At 42.8% G+C, this 14,568-nt stretch overlaps 1 pseudogene; it reads left to right on the top strand.

Annotated features, from left to right (window-relative positions):
• Positions 1–1,100: 1,100 nt before the first annotated feature.
• LOC106568214 (BTB/POZ domain-containing adapter for CUL3-mediated RhoA degradation protein 3-like) lies at positions 1,101–13,180 on the top strand (annotated as a pseudogene).
• The last annotated feature ends 1,388 nt before the right edge of the window (positions 13,181–14,568 follow it).

Below are 14,568 nucleotides of genomic sequence, written 5' to 3'. Positions count from 1 at the left end.
GTTTCTGGCCACAATTAATGGTGGCATACACTGCTTTGTACGCCTCATGCCGTTTTGGGGAAATGGAAAACCAGTCGTAGGTTTCCCTGATTAAGTACTCAACACTCCTAGGGATGGTTTCTTTGGATGCTGCACTGTCAGCCAATTGTAAAGAATGGCACACACAGCAGATGAGTACCAAATTGGGCAATGCACATTCTTCCTTTAAAATCTTGTGCGCCCCAGTCATCACGGACGCATTATCAGTGCCAATACCCTGAAGATTTTCTTTTTTAAAGTTACACTTCTCAAGAAACTCAACTACCGCCTTTGCTATTGATCTGGCATCGCCCCCCTCCAATTCAACCAGCCCGAGAAATGTGGACACAACGGTTCTTTTTTTAGCACTGAAATACCGAATCACCACACCCAGGTATTTCAAGACACTGACATCAGTGGACTCATTCAAAAGGAGACTGAACTTCTCATCCCCCACATCTGATGTTACCCTTTTGAGAAAAGAAGGAGCCAGTACTCCCCTAATCATTTCTGTGCACTTGGAAGTTTGTTGCAGCCACAGAATCTGAAAAGGCAGCCTTGCAAGTCATACCTAAATGGTTGCATGCTAGCAGCGAACAATGCTCCGCCATAGTAGCTTCTACGCTTTTGCAGTTATCCACTTTCTTAACCAACTGTGCTAACTGCTTTGCGGGGGTTGTACGGTTTTGATTTATTTATATGCTTTGCTGTAGCACAATGTTTTTTGATGTCACACATTTTTGCAAGCATATCTGATTTGCAGTACGCACAGTATGCCTGACAATCGTCCCCAATTACTGGCTTCAGCCACCGTTTAAATTCAGGTACAGACTCCCACTCTTTTCTGTACTTCTGGATGTACAATTTTGATTGAAACATGTTGATTGATGTTGTAAGTTCTGTTCAAGATATAAACATTCGTGACCAACTATATTTGTTGGGTTTGTCTCGTTGAACGCATATTACTGCTGCTGCAGTCAGCCAACAATGATTTGAAATTTACTGAAATTGCTGCTGGCCTGCTGCTGCCTGTACACGAGCTGTGCGCCTGCTGCGGAAGTCACTCACAATGCACTTTTGCAGCCAGGCACGTGTGTTGTGACTGAGTATGTGACAGAGAACATCGTTTTTGTGTCATTATCTGGTTTCCTCGGTGATTTTACCCACGCAACGCACCAGTGTCTAAAAATTGAACAAAACAGGGAATAGTCTAAAATTGGAGTGGAGGATACGTTTATAAATGATAATGAATCGTTTCGTGGTGGGATGCGTTTATTGGGTAATGATACATATGTAGGAGACCCGTTTGAGGTGTTGGAAAATGTGAAGTATGCGCTGGGAAAAGTTGTCTATCAGAGTGACCAGGCGTGGTCTTATTTTGATAAATTATATTTCTGAAGAAAATAGGAAAATTGCAGTGGGCATTACAAGAATCCGAACAACAGAAGTATTGTGCTTTGAACTTCGGAGCAGAGCACCCATCAAAGGAGTCATTTCAGGAGTAACGACGGATGTTCAGGTTGAATACCTGAAGAGGATTATTGTTGTGGTTGGTGCCCGGCGTCTGACCCGCTGGGTGAATGGAGACAAATAAGTCTATCGGCCCTGTATTTTTTATTATATATATATATATAAAGAGCGCCTACCTACGCAAAGATTGGTTATGTATGATACGCTGTAGGAGATTTGTAAAAATGTTTAAGGATTTGGCCATGTTTCAAGTGTGTGCAGACGGACGGAGTATGCTGAAGAATGGTGTATAGAAGGACGATCGGTGTTGCAATTGTGGTGGGGATCATGTTCCTGGTGAAGGAGATTGAGGTGGCAAAAGTTAGAGCGTTCAATCGAATGCGGATGGAATTTAAATAATTGAGAATACAAGCGACGTTAGTGAAGATATTGTAGTGGAGGTAGCACAGCCTGTAGTAAATGTTTTCTGACAGGCCTGGATTTTGTGGCGTTCAGTGGCACAATTATAAACTGTACGGCTCCAGTCTCAAAGAAGTCAAACAACTGGACATTATTGTGGCTGCGGCAGAAAAGTTTTTGGGACTATCTAAGATTTCAAAGTGGCAGGCTGCTGGCGCCGGAAGACGGCCCGCCCTCCCATCTCAGATCCGTTTTTTTATTTTTAAGAGAAAGTTGAATGAATCTTTTTTTGTTTGTTGATAGTTCCGTTTTTGGGTAATCTTGTTTCCATCCCGAATAGTAAAATGTGCGAACGTCAATATAACGTTACCATAGAAGTCTGTGTCTGTGTGTAACACGATCTAGCCAGCCAACTTTGTGTTTCCAGGCTGACTGACCGGGTCCTATGGTACGTTTTTTTTTTATATATCTGGCTAACTAACGTTAGTTAACTAGTAACTGGGCGATTCGACAATTAAGATAATGTTATAGTACACACACGACTAGATAGCTATGTAACGTTTAATCTACAGGATGTAGCTAGCTAGGCTTTTGTCTAGCGGAATTCTTGACAACCTGGAACCACAGATAGTAACGACGCAACTTAGGTAGCTGCTATGTAGCTAACTGTTTGCTAGCTAGCCAACCGTCCTGCTAAAACAACAATGGATTTGCTAGCGGGGGTCCCTAAAACAATTGCTTTCAAGGCTAGCTAGCATTCACATGAAGTCAGCTAGCCAGACCAGAGTTAGCAAGTTCGATCCAGATAAATGGCTAGATAACTATTCAGTAGCTGTAGTGTAAGTATTGCTTTCTGTGTTTAACTAGTAGTTAGATTCCGCTAGCTAGCTAACGTTAGTTAACATGAAACGGCTTTGAACTTTTGATGACAAGCTAGCAGGTTAGACTTGTCATTGGCCCCATATATATTGTTATTGGGCCCATATATTATATTATTAGCTAACTATTTACCCCTGTTTAAGAACCGGGTTTGTTCTGGTTTTTTTGGCTCGTTAAAAACGGATAGTTTTTAAACAAACGAGCTAGTTATGATGGCACCCATGTGTATGGGTTTTGAACGCAAACCTGCTAGCTTGTCATCAAAAGTTCAAAATCAAATTGTATTAGTCACCTGCGCCGAATACAACAGGTGTAGACCTTCCAGTGAAATGCTTACTTATAAGCCCCTAACCAACAGTGCAGTTAAAAAAAATACGGATAAGAATAAGAGATAAAAGGAACAAATAATTAAAGAGCAGCAGTAAAAAATAACAATATATACAGGGGGGTGCCGGTACAGAGTCAATGTGCGGGGGCACCGGTTAGTTGAAGTAGTATGTACATGTAGGTAGAATTAATTAAAGTGACTATGCATAGATGACAACAGAGAGTTGGGAGGGGGGCGGGGTCAATGCAAATAGTCTGGGTAGCCATTTGACTAGATGTTCAGGAGTCTTATGGCTTGGGGGTAGAAGCTGTTTAGAAGCCTCTTGGACCTAGACTTGGCGCTCCGGTACCGCTTGCCATGTGGTAGCAGAGAGAACAGTCTATGACTAGTGTGGTGGAGTCTTATTTATTTATTTCACCTTTATTTAACCAGGTAGGCTAGTTGAGAACAAGTTCTCATTTACAACTGCGACCTGGCCAAGATAAAGCAAAGCAGTGTGACACAGACAACAACACAGAGTTACACATGGAGTAAACAATAAACAAGCCAATAACACAATAAACAAGTTAATGACACAGTAGGAAAAAAAGAAAGTCTATATACAGTGTGTGCAAAAGGAGGTAGGCAATAAATAGGCCATAGGAGCGAATAATTACAATTTAGCAGATTAACACTGGAGTGATAAATGAGCATATGATAATGTGCAAGTGGAAATACTGGTGTGCAAAAGAGCAGAAAAGTAAATAAAATAAAAACAGTATGGGGATGAGGTAGGTAGATTGGGTGGGCAATTTACAGATGGACTATGTACAGCTGCAGCGATCGGTTAGCAGCTCAGGTAGCTGATGTTTAAAGTTGGTGAGGGAAATAAAAGTCTCCAACTTCAGCGATTTTTGCAATTCGTTCCAGTCACTGGCAGCAGAGAACTGGAAGGAAAGGCGGCCAAATGAGGTGTTGGCTTTGGGGATGATCAGTGAGATATACCTGCTGGAACGTGTGCTACGGGTGGGTGTTGTTATCGTGACCAGTGAACTGAGATAAGGCGGAGCTTTACCTAGCATAGACTTATAGATGACCTGGAGCTTGTGGGTCTGGTGACGAATATGTAGCGAGGGCCAGCCGACTAGAGCATACAGGCCGCAGTGGTGGGTGGTATAAGGTGATTTGGTAACAAAACGGATGGCACTGTAATAGACTGCATCCAGTTTGCTGAGTATAGTAATGGAAGCTATTTTGTAGATGACATCGCCGAAGTCGAGGATCGGTAGGATAGTCAGTTTTACTAGGGTAAGTTTGGCGGCGTGAGTGAAGGAGGCTTTGTTGCGAAATAGAAAGCCAATTCTAGATTTGATTTTGGATTGGAGATGTTTAATATGAGTCTGGAAGGAGAGTTTACAGTCTAACCAGACACCTAGGTATTTATAGTTGTCCACATATTCTAGGTCGGAACCGTCCAGGGTGGTGATGCTAGTCGGGTGGGCAGGTGCAGGCAGCGAACGGTTGAAAAGTATGCATTTGGTTTTACTAGCGTTTAAGAGCAGTTGGAGGCCACGGAAGGAGTGTTGTATGGCATTGAAGCTCATTTGGAGGTTTGTTAGCACAGTGTCCAAGGAAGGGCCAGAAGTATACAGAATGGTGTCGTCTGCGTAGAGGTGGATCAGGGAATCGCCCGCAGCAAGAGCGACTTCATTGATATATACAGAGAAAAGAGTCGGCCCGAGAATTGAACCCTGTGGTACCCCCATAGAGACTGCCAGAGGTCCGGACAACATGCCCTCTGATTTGACACACTGAACTCTGTCTGCAAAATAGTTGGTGAACCAGGCGAGGCAGTCATTAGAAAAACCAAGGCTATTGAGTCTGCCGATAAGAATACGGTGATTGACAGAGTCGAAAGCCTTGGCCAGGTCGATGAAGACGGCTGCACAGTACTGTCTTTTATCGATGGCGGTTATGATATCGTTTAGTACCTTGAGCGTGGCAGAGGTGCACCCGTGACCGGCTCAAAAACCTTTGACAACTATTAGGGCCTTCCTCTGACACCGCCTGGTATAGAGGTCCTGGATGGCAGGAAGCTTGGCCCCAGTGATGTACTGGGCCGTTCGCACTAGAGGTCGACCGATTATGATTTTTCAATGCCGACACCGATTATTGGAGGACCAATACCGATTAATCGGCCAATTTTTTTCCCATTAGATTTTATTATTTATTTGTAATAATGACAATTACAACAATACTGAATGAACACTTATTTTAACTCAATAAAATCAATTTAGCCTCAAATAAATAATGAAACATGTTCAATTTGGTTTAAATAATGCAAAAACAAAGTGTTGGAGAAGAAAGTAAAAGTGCAATATGTGCCATGTAAAAAAGCTAACGTTTAAGTTCCTTGCTCAGAACATGAGAACATATGAAAGCTGGTGGTTCCTTTTAACATGAGTCTTCAATATTCCCAGGTAAGATGTTTTAGGTTGTAGATATAGGAATTATAGGACTATTTCTCTCTATACGATTTGCATTTCATATACCTTTGACTATTGGATGTTCTTATAGGCACTTTAGTCTTGCCAGTGTAACAGTATAGCTTCCGTCCCTCCTCGCTCCTACCTGGGCTTGAACCAGGAACACATCGACAACAGCCACCCTCGAAGCAGCATTACCCACGTAGAGGAAGGGGAAACAACTACTCCAAGTCTCAGAGCGAGTGACGTTTGAAACGCTATTAGCGCGCACCCGGCTAACTAGCTAGCCATTTAACATCGGTTACACCAGCCTAATCTCGGGAGTTGACAGGCTTGAAGTCATAAACAGCGCAATGCTTGAAGCATTGCGAAGAGCTCCTGGCAAAACGCACAAGTGCTATTTTGAATGAATGCTTACGAGCCTGCTGCTGTCTACCACCGCTCAGTCAGACTGCTCTATCAAATCAGACTTAATTATAACATAATAACACACAGAAATACGAGCCTTAGGTCATTAATATGGTCGAATCCGGAAACTATCATCTCGAAAACAAAACGTTATTCCTGTTACATTGCACAATCTTCAATGTTATGTCATAATTACGTAAAATTCTGGCAAATTAGTTCGCAACGAGCCAGGCGGCCCAAACTGTTGCATATACCCTGACTGCGTGCAATGAACGCAAAATGACACAATTTCACCTGGTTAATATTGCCTGCTAACCTGGATTTCTTTTAGCTAAATATGCAGGTTTAAAAATATATACTTCTGTGTATTGATTTTTAAGAAAGGCATTGATGTTTATGATTGGGTACAGTCGTGCAACGATTGTGCTTTTTTCGCAAATGCGCTTTTGTTAAATCATCCCCGTTTGGCGAAGTCTGCTGTCTTTGTTAGGAAGAAATAGTCTTCACAGTTCGCAACGAGCCAGGCGGCCCAAACTGCTGCATATACCCTGACTCTGTTTGCAAGAGAAGTGACACACTTTCCCTAGTTAAAATAAATTCATGTTAGCAGGCAATATTAACTAAATATGCAGGTTTAAAAATATATACTTGTGTATTGATTGTAAGAAAGGCATTGATGTTTATGGTTGGAGCAACGTGTACCTAGGCGATTATATGCAACGCAGGACAGGCTAGATAAACTAGTAATATCATCAACCATGTATAGTTAACTAGTGATTATGATTGATTGATTGATTGTTTTTTATAAGATAAGTTTAATGCTAGCTAGCAACTTATCTTAGCTTCTTACTGCATTCGCGTAACCTCGTGGAGTGCAATGTAAAGCAGGTGTTTAGAGCGTTGGACTAGTTAACCGTAAGTTTGCATAATTGAATCCCTGAGCTGACAAGGTAAAAATCTGTCGTTCTGCCCCTGAACAAGGCAGTTATAACCCACCGTTCCTAGGCCGTCATTGAAAATAAGAATGTGTTCTTAACTGACTTGCCTAGTTACATAAAGGTCTAAAAAAATAAATCGGCGTCCAAAAATACCGATTTCTGATTGTTATGAAAACTTGAAAACGGCCCTAATTAATCGGCCATTCCGATTAATCGGTCGACCTCTACTTTTGAGGATCTGAGGACCCATTCCGAATCTTTTCAGTCTCCTGAGGGGGAATAGGTTTTGTCGTGCCCGCTTCACGACTGTCATGGTGTGCTTGGACAAGGCACTATGGTGGTCTGCTTAAAACATGTTGGTATTACACACTCGGACAGGGAGAGGTTGAAAATGTCAGTGAAGACACTTGCTAGTTGGTCAGCGCATGCTCGCAGTACACGTCCTGGTAATCCGTCTGGCCCTGCGGCCTTGTGAATGTTGACCTGTCTAAAGGTCTTACTCACATCGGCTGTGGAGAGCGTGGTCACACTCATGTCGTGTCACTGGGCAGCTCTCAGTTGTGCTTCCCTTTGTAGTCTGTAATGGTTTGCAGGCCCTGCCACATCCGACGAGCGTCAGAGCCGGTGTAGTACAACTCGATCTTAGTCTTGTATTGACGGTTTGTCAGAGGGCATAGCGGGATTTCTTATAAGCTTCCGGGTTAGAGTCCCGCTCCTTGAAAGAGGAAGGTCTAGCCTTTAGCTCAGTGTGGATGCTGCCTGTAATCCATGGCTTCTGGTTGGGGTATGTATGTACGGTCACTGTGGGGACGACTTCATCGATGCACTTATTGATGAAGCCAATGACGTGGTGTACTCCTCAATGCCAGTGGAGGAATCCTGGCACATATTCCAGTCTGTGCTAGCAAAACAGTCATGTAGCTTAGCATCTGCTTCATCTGACCACTTTTTTTTTTTTTTTTCTAGGTGCTTCCTGCTTTAATTTTTGCTTGTAAACAGGAATCAGGAGGATGGAATTATGGTCAGATTTGCCAAATGGAGGGCGAGGGAGAGCTTTCTATGCGTCTTTGTGTGTGGAGTATAGGTGGTCTGGAGTTCTTTTCCCTCTGGTTGCACATTTAACATGCTGATAGAAATTTGGTAAAAGTGATTTAAGTTTCCCTGCATTAAAGTCCTCGGCTACTCGGAGCGCCAGCTCTGGGTGAACGTTTTCTTGTTTGCTTATGGCAGTTTTATGTTAACTAGCTAGCTAGCGGAACTACTAACGTTAAACACAGAAAGCAATACTTGCAATTTATTTGGGGTGCCTGATTGATATCAGCTGTGAAGTTCATCATTGTAGCTATTGACAAAAATTTTGACTGTTTTGACTCGCAGGAAGAGATGTCAGGAGTAAGTGCGGTGAGCTCGGCGTTGCCTGCGGCTACAACCCGTACCACCTCATTCAAGGGCTCCTGCCCCAGCTCAAAGTATGTGAAGCTGAACGTGGGCGGGGCACTCTACTACACCACCATGCAGACCCTCACCAAGCAGGACACCATGCTCAAGGCCATGTTCAGCGGTAGGATGGAGGTCCTCACAGACAGCGAAGGTATTGATGATGACATGGGTTGACTGCACCCAGGGTTTCCCAAACCTTTGTCCACTGCCAAGTCTTGACACTCCATGTTCCTTCGTGTTGCATAGGATACATTTCTCCCAGGCTAGCTGCCCTTGCATGCCTCCCATCATGTCTTCTGAGATGGCGCTATATGAAGACGCACAGTCTACTATCTCCACTCTGTTGTCTCTGCCACTTCTCAATGTAATGAGCCCTGTCCTCTGCTGCAGGCTGGATCCTTATTGACAGGTGTGGGAAGCACTTTGGGACCATTCTGAACTACCTGCGTGACGGTGCTGTACCTCTGCCTGAGATCTGGAGAGAGGTGGAAGAGCTCCTGGCAGAGGCCAAGTATTACCTGGTGCAGGGGTTAGCTGATGAGTGCCATGCTGCCTTACAGGTATTGTGTATCACCTTAACATACTGTAAACAATTACCTGTAATTCATCTCTATCTTGGTGTCTCTCCTTCTTTGTGTGCTTGTGTGGCCCATCATGCCGTCATTGAATTATTTGTGTCCTGTTTTCCTCCATGCGTTCAGAACAAAGATATGTATGAGCCCTTCTGTAAAGTGCCCTTGGTCACTTCATCAAAGGAAGAATAGAGACTCATATCTACCTCCAACAAGGTACAAAAAAAACATTTCACAATTTACATGTATGATTAGACAGACATGTCACAATATTGTATTCTGTTTGTTTCTCAACACTGACTTCCTCTGTGCCTTTTAATGTTGTATTACAGCCCACAGTCAAGCTGTTATACAACAGGAGCAACAACAAGTACTCTTACACCAGGTAAGCTAAACATTGCATATGATTGTGGGAAAATACTTATAATGAGCACATCACTGTGTTTCTTAAATGTATGTGTGAAGGGGATTGTATCAATTATCATTTATTTAACTTGTATAGCACTTTTCATTACAGAAAATAATATCAAAGTGCATAAAAAGTGAAACAAACAAATTTAAATTGATGAAGATTAAATGTCTATTTGGTTTTGGCTGAAAGGCTGGGAGTTGAGGCACTTTGGATTGGAAAGGCAGTGTAGCTTCAGCGGAGGGGGCATCGGTGTTTCTCACTGGCTGTACCAAAGACAGTCTGACAAACGGGCCCGGAGCTCTTCATCAGTGCACCACATTTGCTTCTCCGACGGTCAGATCCTCCATAGGACCCGGTCCTCCATTGAGGAACATGTAGCACCCACCTGGGTAATGCCACAGCTGCTGAAAAGAGCACGAAAAGCCACCACATCTTGGCAGTGGTTAAGAACAGTCCCTGAGTCTCTTCTGCCATCTCTAGACACAGCATGCGGTACTTGTTGTAATTCTTCCCGACAGATGAAACAATTAAGCCGGGGCCGCATTATATGAATCCAAACAGCTAATGTTAGCTAGCTATGATCCAAGATAAACTTTTCATCCCAATTCTGAAAATCAGAGTCAAGACCACGAGATGTAAGTGATCAACCCCCAGAGCAGTTGTGTATAGCGATTTAAACCGATTGACAACCATACATTAACATCTGGTGTCATTACCTTTTCACAGCAACTCTGATGACAACATGCTGAAAAACATCGAGCTGTTTGACAAGCTCTCTCTGCGCTTCAACGGCCGTGTGCTCTTCATCAAGGACGTGATCGGGGATGAGATCTGCTGCTGGTCATTCTATGGGCAGGGCCGTAAGATCGCTGAGGTGTGCTGTACCTCCATAGTCTACGCCACAGAGAAGAAGCAAACCAAGGTAATTGGTTTCCCACAGCAAGAGCACAGAAAATGTATGATATGAATGTTGCTTGCTTGCTCTGGCTCCTGTCAGTGAGTAGCCTTGTATTTGTACCTAGAGTGGTCTAAGCAGTATAGTCTTTCCTCAGGTGGAGTTCCCAGAGGCTCGTATCTATGAGGAGACACTCAACATCCTGCTGTATGAGTCTCAGGACGGGCGTGGTCCAGACAACGCTCTACTGGAGGCTACAGGGGGCGCTGCAGGCCGATCCCACCACCTGGATGAGGACGAGGAACGGGAACTCATCGAGAGGGTGCGACGCATTCACATCAAACGCCCTGATGACCGCACCCACCACCACCAGTAACTATATCAGCCAACCAACATTATCACCACCAGTAACTATACCAGCCAACCAACATTATCACCACCAGTAACTATACCAGCCAACCAACATTATCACCACCAGTAACTATACCAGCCAACCAACATTGTCACCACCAGTAACTATACCAGCCAACCAACATTATCACCACCAGTAACTATACCAGCCAACCAACATTATCACCACCAGTAACTATACCAGCCAACCAACATTATCACCACCAGTAACTATACCAGCCAACCAACATTATCACCACCAGTAACTATATCAGCCAACCAACATTATCACCACCAGTAACTATATCAGCCAACCAACATTATCACCACCAGTAACTATACCAGCCAACCAACATTATCACCACCAGTAACTATACCAGCCAACCAACATTATCACCACCAGTAACTATACCAGCCAACCAACATTATCACCACCAGTTACTATATCAGCCAACCAACATTATCACCACCAGTTACTATACCAGCCAACCAACATTATCACCACCAGTAACTATACCAGCCAACCAACATTATCACCACCAGTAACTATACCAGCCAACCAACATTATCACCACCAGTAACTATACCAGCCAACCAACATTATCACCACCAGTAACTATACCAGCCAACCAACATTATCACCACCAGTAACTATACCAGCCAACCAACATTATCACCACCAGTAACTATACCAGCCAACCAACATTATCACCACCAGTAACTATACCAGCCAACCAACATTATCACCACCAGTAACTATACCAGCCAACCAACATTATCACCACCAGTAACTATATCAGCCAACCAACATTATCACCACCAGTTACTATATCAGCCAACCAACATTATCACCACCAGTAACTATACCAGCCAACCAACATTATCACCACCAGTAACTATACCAGCCAACCAACATTATCACCACCAGTAACTATACCAGCCAACCAACATTGTCAGTATCCGCAGTGACTATTACCCATCACTGACAGAGAACAAGTGCGATCACACAATACCCACAGGTAATCTCACATCCTTGACATTGACCGCAAGTGACCTCTGTGCTTCTGCATCACAGCCACTAATGAATTTTGCCAGTTTCTAATCATGATTATAAACTGGGTGGTTCGAGCCCTGAATGCTGATTGGCTGACAGCCGTGGTATATCAGACCGTATACCACGGGTATGACAAAACATTTATTTTTACTACTCTAATTACGTTGGCAACCAGTTTTATAATAGCAATAAGGCACCTCAGGGGTTTGTGGTATATGGCCATATACCACACCCCCTCATGCCTTATTGCTTAAGTAGAGCATGGTTTGTGTGTTGTCCCAAATGGCCGTATCAGTGTTTTCTAAACCCTCCATAAGAGCTGTTCTTTTTATCAGTGGTCAAAGAAGACTTATTTGACCCCCTGTATTTCCATATGTTTTGTATGTCTCATCTTTGTATGAATGTTGACATGTTACGTGTCCAGTAGGAGATCTGGTGCCTTAAGTCTGTGGTCTTGTGCCTTAAATCTGTGGGTGTAAGTGCAGCTTACAATCTGATTTACTTTATCGTGTCACTACAACATTGCATGGAAGTTCATGTATTGTCACAGAGTAGCTAGTTCAGGTCAATTGTATTTCAGTGATTATAGTAATACACTGTAACAATACCTTTTCCGACCACTTCCATTTTTAGAGATGTTTTATGAGAGAAAAAAGAAACCTGCACGCTGCTCTTGCTAGTGTGACTGGTCTTTATTAAGCTTTATGTATTGTCCTCAAGGCCCTTTGTCAGAGCTTTTGTGAGTGTTTTTTCATTTGCACCTTTATGTAGACATTGCTCCACCCACAGCCGATCGATGCATCGAATGGGGTTCGAGTCAAGGACAGATATATTCATTAGCTTGAATTGGTGATATATGCAAACTGTATCTAGAGCGAAAGAAACTCACCTATTTAGACGAGGTGCTGGCTAGAACATTGTCCATCCAAACGTTGGATATTAGGTTATTAAAATATTGCATCTGAGCTCCTAGTGTGCGGCTCTCCTTTAATTTTGCTTCTATTTTCTGTTTGTACTCATTTCATCCAGCAGAGGGTGTTGTGTACAAAGACACTGAACGTGTGCTAAGTTGTTGAAGTTACCCCTAGACGCTGATCTTGGTTCAGTTTTGTATTTCCCCCACTAATGGATAAGGGTTGGGAAGCTGACCCTAGATATTTGCCTAGGGGAACTTTTTCCCAGAGCAATATGTTACAATCCACCCCTGAATTGTAAGTGGTATGAATACATCCACCTTTTATATTGTAGTCATGGATTAATGATTTTTTTGGCATCCTAGAGAACCTTTGAGATGCTGGATGTGTAATTAAATGGATGTTATTGCTTCCTGTTACAAGAATTCCTTGAGGGCGACGTTACAAGACAACTTGTTTGGAAGACCGATGGCAAGAAATGAAACCAAGCACATCCAGACAGCAAATAATGTCACAATTTTACACAGTAATTTCCCTGGTAAAAGTGTCTTTTGCACTGTATTTAACACATTTCCTACAATAAAGATTTTTATGAATACATTAGTTGGTTTTAATGTAAATATGGTACAGCATCTTTGTAAGAAAGTATACAAATGATGACACAGCCTATTGCTTCAAAATAAATGTTTGACTATTTTAACCATATTGCTGATATCTAGTGAAAATATCCCCAGAAAATGAACCATATTTTACAAATGAGCCCTAATATAGTAATCACAACTGAGATCATGTATGTGATGTGTAGCTTAATAACAGGTGAAGTTTTTGTCAGAGTGGAACATCTGTAATTTCTTTGGGATTTTCTCCACAGTATGAACCATTTGTCAAGATATCAGTTAATATGAAGGGATTGTGAAATGCTCTTGAGTTTTGGTAATATGTCCAACCCTTCTAGAGAGGATGCAGGTTCTCATTTATGATATAAGTCCCAAGATGCCTCAAACCTTGTAGAATCAGATTATTGGCCCAGTCCATTACTTTGATAAGTGCAAGGGATCCAGTTCAATTTTGAATCATTGGACAGAACTTTGAGTTGATTCCTGAGTAAAAATAAGAAGTGTTCATGTCGTAGCCTACTGTTTATCAATAGTTTACAAAACGTATTTGTTCATTTGAGAATTGAATGGCCACTCAGTCTTTCAGTTTCATACTCGCCACCATCAGATGGCCATTGTTTGCTCTGTAAATCATTGGTCTCCTGGCCACTCTCCAAGTCAACAATCCCCTCTCTGCCAGGCTGGATATCAAACTTAACACTGCAAACGACCACAACATTAAATAACACTACATACAATTTTGGCAACAAGTAGCATTTTCTTTAGACTACAGTAGTATTGAGTTGAACACTGGTCTTACCTGCCCTGGACTACTTTAATACAGTGCTGCTTGTTGGCCAGCAGACAACTTGGTCAGGGCCTCAAACAGGTAGTCACACTGCAGCACCAGGTCCCCCTGAGCAAATAGACAATGCAACAATAGAAATGCAAATGTTCTACTATTCTATTCTGAAAATAATATGTGCAAAAGCTTAATAAAAAAAAAATACATTTGTGCACATCAATGATGAGCGTTTTGCGCAGCCAACCTTTTGCTTGATATCCTCACATTGGATATGGAGGATCAGGAAGTTGTCACTCAGGTTGCTGACTGACACACCTGGAAGAACACACAACCCAGATACTTAGAACAGTGGTTGAATGAACACAGTGCATTACACTGTGAGAACAGAACTTGATACATGCACACACGCCTAGGCAGCTTTATTCCTCTCAGTGGTGCTAACCTTTGGGGTTGTTGAACTCCACTCGCTGTTTGATCTTGGCCTCCTCCACCAGGTAGGCTGCAGTTCCAGTGTAGATGAGCTGTCTGAAGCGAGGCCTGAAGCCATTCCTGTCGTACTTCACCACAGGAACACTACTGGGTATG

This window comes from Salmo salar, chromosome ssa13 (assembly GCF_905237065.1).
Source record: "Salmo salar chromosome ssa13, Ssal_v3.1, whole genome shotgun sequence".
In the NCBI taxonomy this organism is placed as follows: domain Eukaryota; kingdom Metazoa; phylum Chordata; class Actinopteri; order Salmoniformes; family Salmonidae; genus Salmo; species Salmo salar.
The sequence above is the reverse complement of the archived record's forward strand: the minus strand, read 5'-3'. Positions and strand labels throughout refer to the sequence as shown.